Source organism: Selaginella moellendorffii, unplaced genomic scaffold, assembly GCF_000143415.4.
Source record: "Selaginella moellendorffii unplaced genomic scaffold, v1.0 SELMOscaffold_33, whole genome shotgun sequence".
Lineage (NCBI taxonomy): Eukaryota > Viridiplantae > Streptophyta > Lycopodiopsida > Selaginellales > Selaginellaceae > Selaginella > Selaginella moellendorffii.
The window spans coordinates 307,071-317,972 of NW_003314294.1; positions in this window are offsets into that span (position 1 = coordinate 307,071).

Below are 10,902 nucleotides of genomic sequence, written 5' to 3' on the forward strand. Positions count from 1 at the left end.
TCATGGTGAAATAAATCTTTTTCTCCCTCATAGGGAGATGTAAGTAACTGAATCTTAAATTTTTTAGTATATCTAGCGTCTCTATTAGTAAATAAGGTAATTGACTGATATATAACTAAAGGTCCATGCTATATATTGCAAGGTAAATATGGTGAGTCATAGGTGAAAAATAAACGTGCAACCTGAAAGTCCTAACTCAGGAGCTTACATTAATGTAAGCTCCTAAATTTGGACCCAAGGACGCTTAACCCCAAATATCCCAAGACCTTTAACCGATTGGAAAAGGGGGTGCACTCTTGTTCATGGGCCCTTTCCGTCTATATTTGAACCCCATAGACCGTCTCTCAAGTCGTTCCCTTTGGTTGGGCCCTTTCCGTCTATATTTGAACCCCATGGACCGTCTCTCAAGTCGTTCCCTTTGGTTGCTTACAGTAAGCTCCTAAGTTTGGGCTTCCCGGAAGGTTGGTTGGGCCCTTTCCGTCTATATTTAAACCCCATGGACCGTCTCTCAAGTCGTTCCCTTTGGTTGCTTACAGTAAGCTCCTAAGTTTGGGCTTCCCGGAAGGTTGTGATTAGTGTTATGAAGGAATGACGACATTATTTGTATACATCAGACTTCTGTAGATTCAAACCATTAGTCTCTTTAGTATTTCAATTGTCAAAAAGATCTCATTGGCAAGAGTTCTTGTAGGAAATGTTTATTAAGATCTAGTATAAGCATATAAGTGACAATAAGGTGGCTAATGCATTATCCAAGATAATAAATTTTATCTCATTTATAAAGCTATCTAGCGATTTTTTGGAAGAGCTTAAGGAGTTTGCCGATTTCTATGGTTTACCCAGTGACATTGTGAGTGATCAAGATCTTAAGTTCATGTCAAAGTTTTGGCAAATAGTCTTTAAGAAGCTAAAAACTAAATGGAGTGGTAAGCATCCATAATCAAATGGGTAGATAGAGTGCATGAATCAATTATTGAAATATATGTTGAGGTCTTTTGTGGGAAATTTGACTTAACCAGGAGTATGGGAGAAATTTTTGCCTTTGCTTTAGTTTGCTCACAATAATATTTATTAATTGGCTATTGGTGTCAGGAATCCCCTAATTCTTGCCACATTCCTGACTCTCGCCGGATTCCTGACCTGCAGACCACATTCCTGACTCTCGAGACACTTCCCTATTCCTGACTCTCGAGACACTTCCCGATTCCTGAGTCTCGAGACACTTCCCGATTCCTGAGTCTCGAGCCACATTCCTGATAATGATGTGGCGCCTCCTCGACCTCAGCTGTATTTAGGCCGTCCTCGATCCAAGAGTGGTGGAGCTTCATCAACCTATAGTATATATAGGTTAGCCTTGTTCCATTTCTCCACAATCTGAATCAACACCAGTCTAAGGCCTCTTATTTGTTTTCACTAGCTTTTTCTCTTTGTCTTTAGCATTTTCTAGTCTTGATCTTGTTGGGGGTCTTGACAGTTTGATTCAGATTGTGGTATTTTGCTTTTCTTTTAGTTCGTTTTGATTATTTGATTGCCTTTGTCTTTTTCCCCCTTTTTTTTTCTTTCTTCTTGCCAATGGAGTCTCCAAGCCATCCTGATTTCTTTGCCGAAGTCCTTGCAAAAATCCAGTCTGAGAATACCAAGCTGAAGGCGACCCTTCTTCACATGCAGCAGGAGCTTGCTTCACTTTCGGCTCAAGGATCCAGCAAAGTTCCTGAACCGAAAGTGAGTTTCCCGGCGAAATTTTCAGGCAAGCGTTCGGAGCTTCGTGGATTTTTGAACCAAATGGAGCTGATCTTTGCACTTCAACATCGGCGGTACCCCACTCCCGAGTCTCAAATCGGCGCGATTGGGACGTTGCTCGAGGGTGCAGCTTTGTCATGGTTTTCTCCTCTTCTGGAGAAGAGCATGAAAGGGGTCGTGGTTCCGGAGCTGACGGATCTTCAATTGTTCAAAGAGAAGCTCGAAGCATGTTTTGGCGAGATGGATCGGGTTCGGGCTGCTACCACAAAGATGAGACGTCTCTCTCAGGGGTCTCGTCCTGCCTCGATCTACGCTGCAGAGTTCCAACTCCTTGCCTTGGACACTCAGTGGGATGAGCGGGCCCTGATTGACCAATTTCGTTTCGGCCTCAACAACGGTGTCAAGGATTTGTTGCTCACCATGGAGGATCCCAAGGACCTGTCGGACGCCATCAACAAAGTTGTTCGATGTGACAATCATCTCTTTGAACGTCGTCAAGAAAGTCGCCGCGCCGCTGTTTTTCCGTCCCAGACTCAGGAATCCCAGCTTGAGTCTTCGGGGCATAGTCCTGAACCTACTGCTCCGGTCCCAATGGATATCTCTGGTACTCCCCGACTCATTAGAGGGAAGTTGAGTCCTGCTGAGAGGCAACGTCGAATATCTCATAATCTTTGCCTCTACTGTGCTGATCCTAATCACAAAGCAGCTGTGTGTCCCAGGAAGCCTCCCCGATTGCTAGAGTTCACTCTGCCTCAAAGTCCACTTCTGTTGCAGTCGGGAAACGACCCTGTCCAAACAGAGTAGGAGCTGTCTGTTTGGACTCCCCAAATAAAAATCACTTTTCTTCCTTATCAAGCTCCTCACCACCTTTCATCAAAGCCACCACCAATTCCCGCAACTTCTACGTCCCATGTCTCCTTTCTTTCACCGGACAATCAGGACTCAAGGCTTTGGCACTACTGGACTCGGGTGCAACTTCCTGCTTCATGGATATGGACTTTGCTGCCCGATATCACGTTCCTCTTTCTCCTACCATACGGGATCTGAGGGTTGAAGGCATCGGCGGGCATTTTGTGTCTCCATCTTCTGGACTTAGGGAAACGTTGCCCGTTCGAGTACACATCGGGTCCACCGTCACCGATATCGCCTTCAACATCATCAACAGCAAGTCCTCCTCTGTGGTGCTCGGTCTTCCTTGGTTCCAACTACATCAGCCTCAGATTTGTTGGAAGGACTTACAACTCATCTCTCCCACATCACCATCTCCCACGGCTTCCCCTGGTGTTCATCGAGTCCGAATCAGGAAAAGTTCCCTAAACTCAAGTTGGGGTTCTGTTCCTGACTCTACGAAGTTTTCATCCTCTTCTTTTTCCTCTCTTCCATCTTACACTGGACAGTACCCTCGTCTCATCATTCCATTTAGTCTTACCCCTTCTCCTATCTCCACAATCACTATGAAAGAACTCCTTCATGAAGAACCTCTTTTTCTTTTTGCTTTGCATGTTTCTCCTGTCAGTCTTCCTGAGAAGTATCATGATTTTGGGGATGTGTTTGACAAGAAAAAAGCTAGTGTACTACCTGTTCATCGGCCTTATGATTGTCCCATTGATTTACAGGAAGGAGCGTCACCTCCGTGGGGGCCTATCTACGGGTTATCCCCGTCCGAGCTTAAGGCCCTCAAAGAGTACGTGGATGAGAACCTTGCCTCGGGCTACATTCAGCATTCGCAGTCCCCGACTGGAGTGCCTGTCTTCTTTGTCAAGAAGAAGGATGGGAGCTTGCGGCTAGTCATCGACTACCGAGGTTTGAACAAGGTGACTGTTCGGAACCGTTATCCGCTGCCCCTGATCTCGGACCTGTTGGAACGCCTCGGCGGTGCCCGCTTCTTCACCAAGATCGACCTCTGTGGAGCATACAACCTGATCCGGATCCGGCCTGGTGATGAATGGAAGACTGCGTTCCGAACCCGCTATGGCCACTTCGAGTACACTGTCATGCCATTTGGCTTGACAAATGCTCCAGCAGTTTTCCAACACATGGCAAACGACGTTTTTCGGGAGTTTCTTGATCAGATGGTGATCGTATACCTCGATGACATCCTCATCTACTCAAAAACTCAGGAGGAGCATGATGAACATGTTCGCAAGGTGCTAGCGAAGCTGCGAGAACACGGCCTATACGCGAAGCTTGAGAAATGTTCCTTTGATCAGCAGTCTGTGGAGTTCCTTGGGTACATTGTCACTCCTGAGGGTATCACGATGGATCCTGCTAAAGTCAAGACTATTCTCGAATGGGAGCCTCCACAATCAATGTCGGACATTCAGGTTTTCCTTGGCTTCGCCAACTTCTACCGCAAATTCATTGATCACTACTCTGACATTGTCTTTCCTCTCACACGTCTCACTCGCAAGGATGTTCCCTTCTCTTGGTCTGCTGCTGCCCAGCAGGCCTTCGACACACTCAAGGCAGCCTTCAGTTTTGCTCCTGTCTTGATCCATGCTGATTCCTCACAACCTTTCTTCATCGAGGCTGACACCTCCGACTTTGCCATTGGTGCTGTGCTGTCTCAACTCGGAGTAGATCACGAACTTCATCCGGTCGCTTTCCATTCTCGGAAATTCCAGCCTGCGGAGATCAATTACGAAATCCACGACAAGGAGCTCCTTGCCATCGTGGATTCCTTTGGAGAGTGGCGCCGTTTCTTGGAGGGGGCGAGCCATCAAACAATAGTCTGGACGGATCACAAAAATCTCGAGTACTTTGCCACTTCCCGAGTTTTAAGCCGTCGTCAAGCAAGGTGGGCACAATTCCTGAGTCAGTTTGACTTTGTTATCAAGTACAGACCTGGAAAGTTTCAAGGCCTTCCTGATGCTCTTTCAAGGCGCTCCTATCTCAGTCTCAGGCCTGGTAATCCTACCTTCGATCAACAGGATCAAGTTATCCTCGGTTCTGATCGGCTTCAAGTTATGGCAATTTCCCTAGCCCCTCAGGACTCCTCCTTGATGGATGCAATCAGAAACGATCTTCAATCCGATGATCTCGCTAGCGACATTTTCCCCCATCTTCAGGCTGGACACCCAGTGACTCCCGACTGCCGGCGATTTGACGAGTTTGAGTTCTTAGATGGCTTATTGTACCGTGGGGAGCAGCTTTACGTTCCTGAAGGTGATGCTCGAAGGTTGGTCCTGATGGCGTGCCACGATAGCCCGACTGCTGGTCATTTCGGCATTGCGAAAACCTATGAGCTAGTTGCACGGGACTTTTGGTGGCCTCACATGGACGACTACATCAAAGCTTTTGTTACCTCCTGTGACACTTGTGCCCGGAATAAGGTACCTCGCCACCTTCCTTTAGGTTTGCTTCGTTCCCTTCTGGTCCCTTCAGGTCCTTGGGAATCCATCTCCATGGATTTCTTGAGTGATCTTCCGAGTTCTGGAGGCTTCAACAGCATTTTAGTCGTGGTGGATCGCTTCACAAAGATGGCGCACTTCTTGCTATGTACCAAGGAGTTTTCGGGCGAGGACATGGCAAAATTGGTATTCAGGGAAATTTTCCGACTTCATGGGATTCCTACAGATGTGGTTTCGGATCGGGGGCCTCAGTTCATCTCTCATTTCTGGCAACGGTTTTTGCAGCTGCTTGGAGTGAAGGCCAACCTCTCTTCGGCATATCATCCTCAAACTGATGGGCAGTCCGAGCGAACGATTCAGACGTTGGAACAATTCTTGAGGTGCTTCATCAACTATCATCAGGATAACTGGTTCGATATCCTTCCCCTTGCTGAGTTTTCCTATAACAACTCTGTTCACTCCTCTCTTCGAGTTTCCCCCTTTTTTGCGAACTCTGGCCGAAATCCCCGATTCAATCTCTCACTTCCTTCTCCATCTGAATCCTCTCGTTCAAATCCCCGCTCTGAGGCATTTATCTCCAACCTCCAGGAAATCCACAACTCCATCTCCTTCCACCTCCATCGTGCTCAGGAATCTCATAAAACATTTGCCAATGTCCATCGTCAGGATTGTCCCCCTTACAATATCGGGGATAAAGTCTGGCTCCTCAGGCGAAATATCTCCACCACCAGGCCCTGTCCAAAACTCGATTTCAAACAGCTTGGTCCTTTCCCTATCACTGCCATCATTAATCCTGTCACTTATCGCCTTGCACTTCCCTCCTCATATCAAATTCACCCCGTTTTTCACTCCTCTCTCCTTGAGCCTTATATTCCCAGTCCTATTCCAAATCGGGTCATTCCTCCACCTTCACCTGAGGATGGGTCTGAGTACGAGGTTCAGGACATCCTTGATTCCAAGATTTCACGGTCTAAACTCTACTATCTGGTGGACTGGAAGGGTTACGGACCTGAGGAACGCACTTGGGAACCTGCGGACAACCTGATTCATTCTCCTGACCTTGTTCAGGACTTCCACCGCTGCTATCCTTCTCGTCCCAGTCCTCATTTTTTTTCTCCCTCTCCCATCCCTCGCCGCTCATCTCATCCTCCTCTTCGTTCTCGTTCACATCCTCGTTCCACTCGTTCTTGAGGAGGGGGTGCTGTCAGGAATCCCCCAATTCTTGCCACATTCCTGACTCTCGCCGGATTCCTGACCTGCAGACCACATTCCTGACTCTCGAGACACTTCCCTATTCCTGACTCTCGAGACACTTCCCGATTCCTGAGTCTCGAGACACTTCCCGATTCCTGAGTCTCGAGCCACATTCCTGATGATGATGTGGCACCTCCTCGACCTCAGCTGTATTTAGGCCGTCCTCGATCCAAGAGTGGTGGAGCTTCATCAACCTATAGTATATATAGGTTAGCCTTGTTCCATTTCTCCACAATCTGAATCAACACCAGTCTAAGGCCTCTTATTTGTTTTCACTAGCTTTTTCTCTTTGTCTTTAGCATTTTCTAGTCTTGATCTTGTTGGGGGTCTTGACAATTGGTATATCTCTATTTATGGTGATGTATAGCTATGAACCTAGGTCTCCTATAAGTTTGAGTTTGGCTTTGGTTCATGTATCTCATGTTTATGGTTTCTTGAAGGATATATAAGATAAACTTGAGTTGGCAAAGTTGAACATAAGGCAAACTCAAGATTGAGACAAAAGTTTAGTTAATGAATATCATTGTCATTAGGAGTACAAAGTTGGTGAAAATTTTTTCCTTAAGCTATTGGATGCACAATAATCTTTAAAAGGAGGTGGCAATGCTAAGTTGTCTCCATAGTATTATAGGTCTTAGACAATTTTATAGCACTTGAAAAAGGGATTTTGCTTGCACTTTGGGCTTGTTAGTTAATTCAAAGATTCATCTAATGTTCCATGTGAGCAAGGTTAAAGTGTGTTTGCACTCTAGTGATGTTATGGGTCAATCCATCATCCAAGTCTCAGAGATTAATATTGAGAAGGTTGGTTTGGCTAATATTCTTGCTCAAAGATTGGTGAAAACATGCAAGAAGACAATTAAGGAATTGTTAGTTCTATGGAATAATTATTCCATGGACAAAGTTACATAGGAAATTAAAAATGATGTGTAAAAAGTGTTTTCAAGTTTTGGTTATGACTTGCATAACATTCCTAAGGCAAGGGAGAATTGAGTTCTATAGCTATATTGTTACATGATTTGAGCCATTTGTTTTATTCTTATTCTCTTCATTCCATGATTATATATGAGAAATCTATATTGCTTTCTTTTTTTCAAGCCATTTATCACGATGCTAATGTTGCCATTTACACATTCTTTCTCCATGGCTGTATTGCCTTCGACTCCCTTTATGTGAAGCTCATTTAGCTTCTCAAGGCTGCTGTTAGTGGCTGGGTCATGAGGAAGGGATGAACTATAGGAATATTCTAAGAATATTTTAGGAGGTTCACTCCTTGTTTGTTTCAAGAGGAGTGCTCTTGTTCTAGCAAGTAGGGCCAGCGAGCAGGAGCACAATGACAACAAGGATGCACTGATGCTAAAATGATAATCCAATTTGCATTTTTGCATCCACTATCAAATAGATAGATAGAAATCAGGGGCCTCTTCCTCAAGCCCTAACCTCTTGATACCATTGAAAACATGCAGCACACAAGAAAAAGAAGAAAACTCATGTTTAGATATTATCATTGCCATATACAGTGTGAAATTGTTGGAGAAGGCGCAGGCTGAGCCTCAGCCTGCGTGCGCATGAGGGAGGGGTGCTCACCTGCCACATGGCACAGAAGGGGGGGAGGGGAATAAAAAGGGAGGGGAAAGTTAGGGGGACACATATTAGAATAACTAGAATATACTAGGAAGTGTTCTATAAATACAAAATTAACCTACTGTTAATTTTAGGTATATCAATCCCTTTTGTTCAATTTAAATGCCTTTAGATAAGGCAATCAATCTTGGGGATAACAATTATCATGATTCACTGCTCTGTTTTTAGAGCCTGACTATCCACAAGAAAGCCACGGCAGCGATGCCCTCCATTCCCGTTGTCAAGGAATAAAGACACTGTAGAAATCAGGGAATTGCTCTAACTGCTTTACACAAACTCGCAAACAAGCCAAGGGACATCCACTGCTGTCCAAAAAAAGTCACTAAAATGGCGGGATCAATATTATTCTAGAAGAGGAACGAGTTGCAATGTCACAGAATACATCACTTGTGAGGAAATCCGCATACTGATTGCCAAGAGAACCTTACAAGTATGTTTCATCTTATATCTAATGGAACATGTGTTGATGCAGAGATCATAGAATCACCTTAGACGAATGGAAAATCTCCATCGCCAAGCCAGCGCCAACAGGCACAAACATCTTTCCTGGAGGGGGACCTCCCTTGCGTCTTTTGTTCTCTCACGATTCTTGCAAGTGAAGAAAAATATGCGCAAACTTAGCCAAAGTAACTTAGGATTTAAATTGAAATGGAAAGCAGATTATTTCAGCTGGTCTGGAACCGGGGTGGTGTTTCCAGTCAGAACAAAAACAGTGCTCGAAAATCTGTCACGCCTGTGCTTCCGTGGGAAAACATACGAAGTTTTAGTTTCCATGTCCACGACAAAAGGGCGAAGTTTTGGGCGGGCTTCTTTGGACCAGAAGCAATACAGACTTCCCAGGTGGCGATGATTATATTCCTCGTGCTTAGGTATGCCAACTTTTGCCACCAAGTTCCACTCACTCTTGTCCACTTGAAACTTCTTATGAATGAGTTTTCAAATCGATGGATCCCTCTCTTCCCAGACCCTGAACTCGTTGTTAGTAATCACCTCAAGCATTTTTCTCCCCTTATACTCGAAATCCCTGATATAACTTCTCGGCTCTTTTCTCTTTATCTGATACGGTGGATGCCGGCAATTCTCTAGAGCTGGACCAAGAAGTGGATCAATTCTCCATGCACTCAAGGATGAATCATATAGAACAGAAATCTCGTTCAACATTGATAACATATATGGAGTACTTCTGGCGATCAACACTAAATAGTACTTTATTATGAGACCACAAGATCTCTTCATCCACCTTATCCGTCTTGAGAAATATCTTGTCAATGGGAGGTATTTCTTTCCATTCCATGAGCACAGGATTGCCAACATAGCTCTTCGATCCACAGCGCAAAAGCACCAGCCCATGCTCAATAGCCAAAACTCTATAAGGATTCTCAAAGCTTGGAAATGGCTCATCTAAAAGGAAACCTGAGAGAGGACACCACGCCTTCAACACATCATTGACATACGTGATGATCCAAACCCCTGGATCCATTACACTCCTGGAATTGAAGTCTGGGGATTGGATTAACTGTTTACTACACTCCAAATCATCCAAACTCAGACCACACCTGAACCAGAAGCTTTATTTAATCATATTTTTATTTAGATTAATTTAAACTATAAACATGTTTAAACGTTCTTAAACACGAATTTATAGAATCAATGGCTAGGGATATCAGGAGAGAATATTGTGTCTCCAGATGGCGGGCAGAGCACTGTAGCGTATTTAGTCAATATCCTACAACGGGTTAGATTTTGCCTGCACAAGAGGGGGAGCTCTAGCAATAATTGCATGGCACAGACTAAGCAATTCAAACCCCACACATCGAATGGGCAAGCAGGCTTTACTCCTGTATTGACCAATTGATAATTCTCTGTTTGAGAGGCTACACTTCAAGCGAAACCGAGTGCTTTTCCTGGGATATGTCGATCTAGCTAAAGCATTGGATCATGTTCCATAGCATCTGTTGATCAGCAACTCCAGGTCCCCGTCCCCTAGTTGCTGAGCTATATAAAACTGTCCGATTCTAAATTCGTCATGGTTCTTGGTAGGCCTGGAGACACAGCGTGCTTCTACCAGGGCGCTCAGCTGGCCGTAGTAGATTGGTATACTTATCACTCCAATCAGCTTGTCATGCTGCTCAGATCACCAGCCAAAACGCCAATGCTTTCTGACTAAGGTTATGTGAGGTCACATGGCTAGATCATGGTGGGATCAAGCGGAGGATCTGCAGTACCAATTCATCCTGACTGAGGTGCACACTGGGTATGTCTTATACCCCATAATACTGCTCAAGTCTGGCCTCTGGCCATTGGAGCTCCTTACATGGAAGCAGGTACATCAAAATGTAGTGGCAATTGTCACAGCGTGCTGTCTTATGTATGAAAGAAACAGGGGCTAGTGTTCTGATGTTAAGGATTTGATGATGAGCTTTGGGCTGGATCTTGAGAAGATCATTCAGGACTGGATATCACCATGTTCCTCCCTCAGTGTGATATATGTCAGCCGCATAGAAGTGCAGGAATTGTTCTCTGGAGAGGATCAGACCATTAATAATAGTTTAGTTTCTCACTTGTTGGAGATGGCTGCTGCCATACTCTCTTTGTCTTTTGGTTCATTGCAGAGATAAGAAAATGTAGCAAAAACATTGCTCTTCACAGAGGACGAGGTACAATTTGTTAGTATTTTCTTGTCTCAGCTCTCCTCCTCTCAAAAGATTATAAACCACTGCTTTGCCTGTTGTTTAGCCAAGAGCTCAAGAGGAGTTGTTTAGAGTTTTCTTGACAACATTTGAAAGCTCTTCTTGACCATCAACATGAAGTTCCTTTCTTTCCAAATTACAAATTCGCAGAACAGGCCATTGCCATCCAAAGTACTATTGCTCCATAGTGTAGAAAAAGATCTAGTGGTATCACCATTCTACTG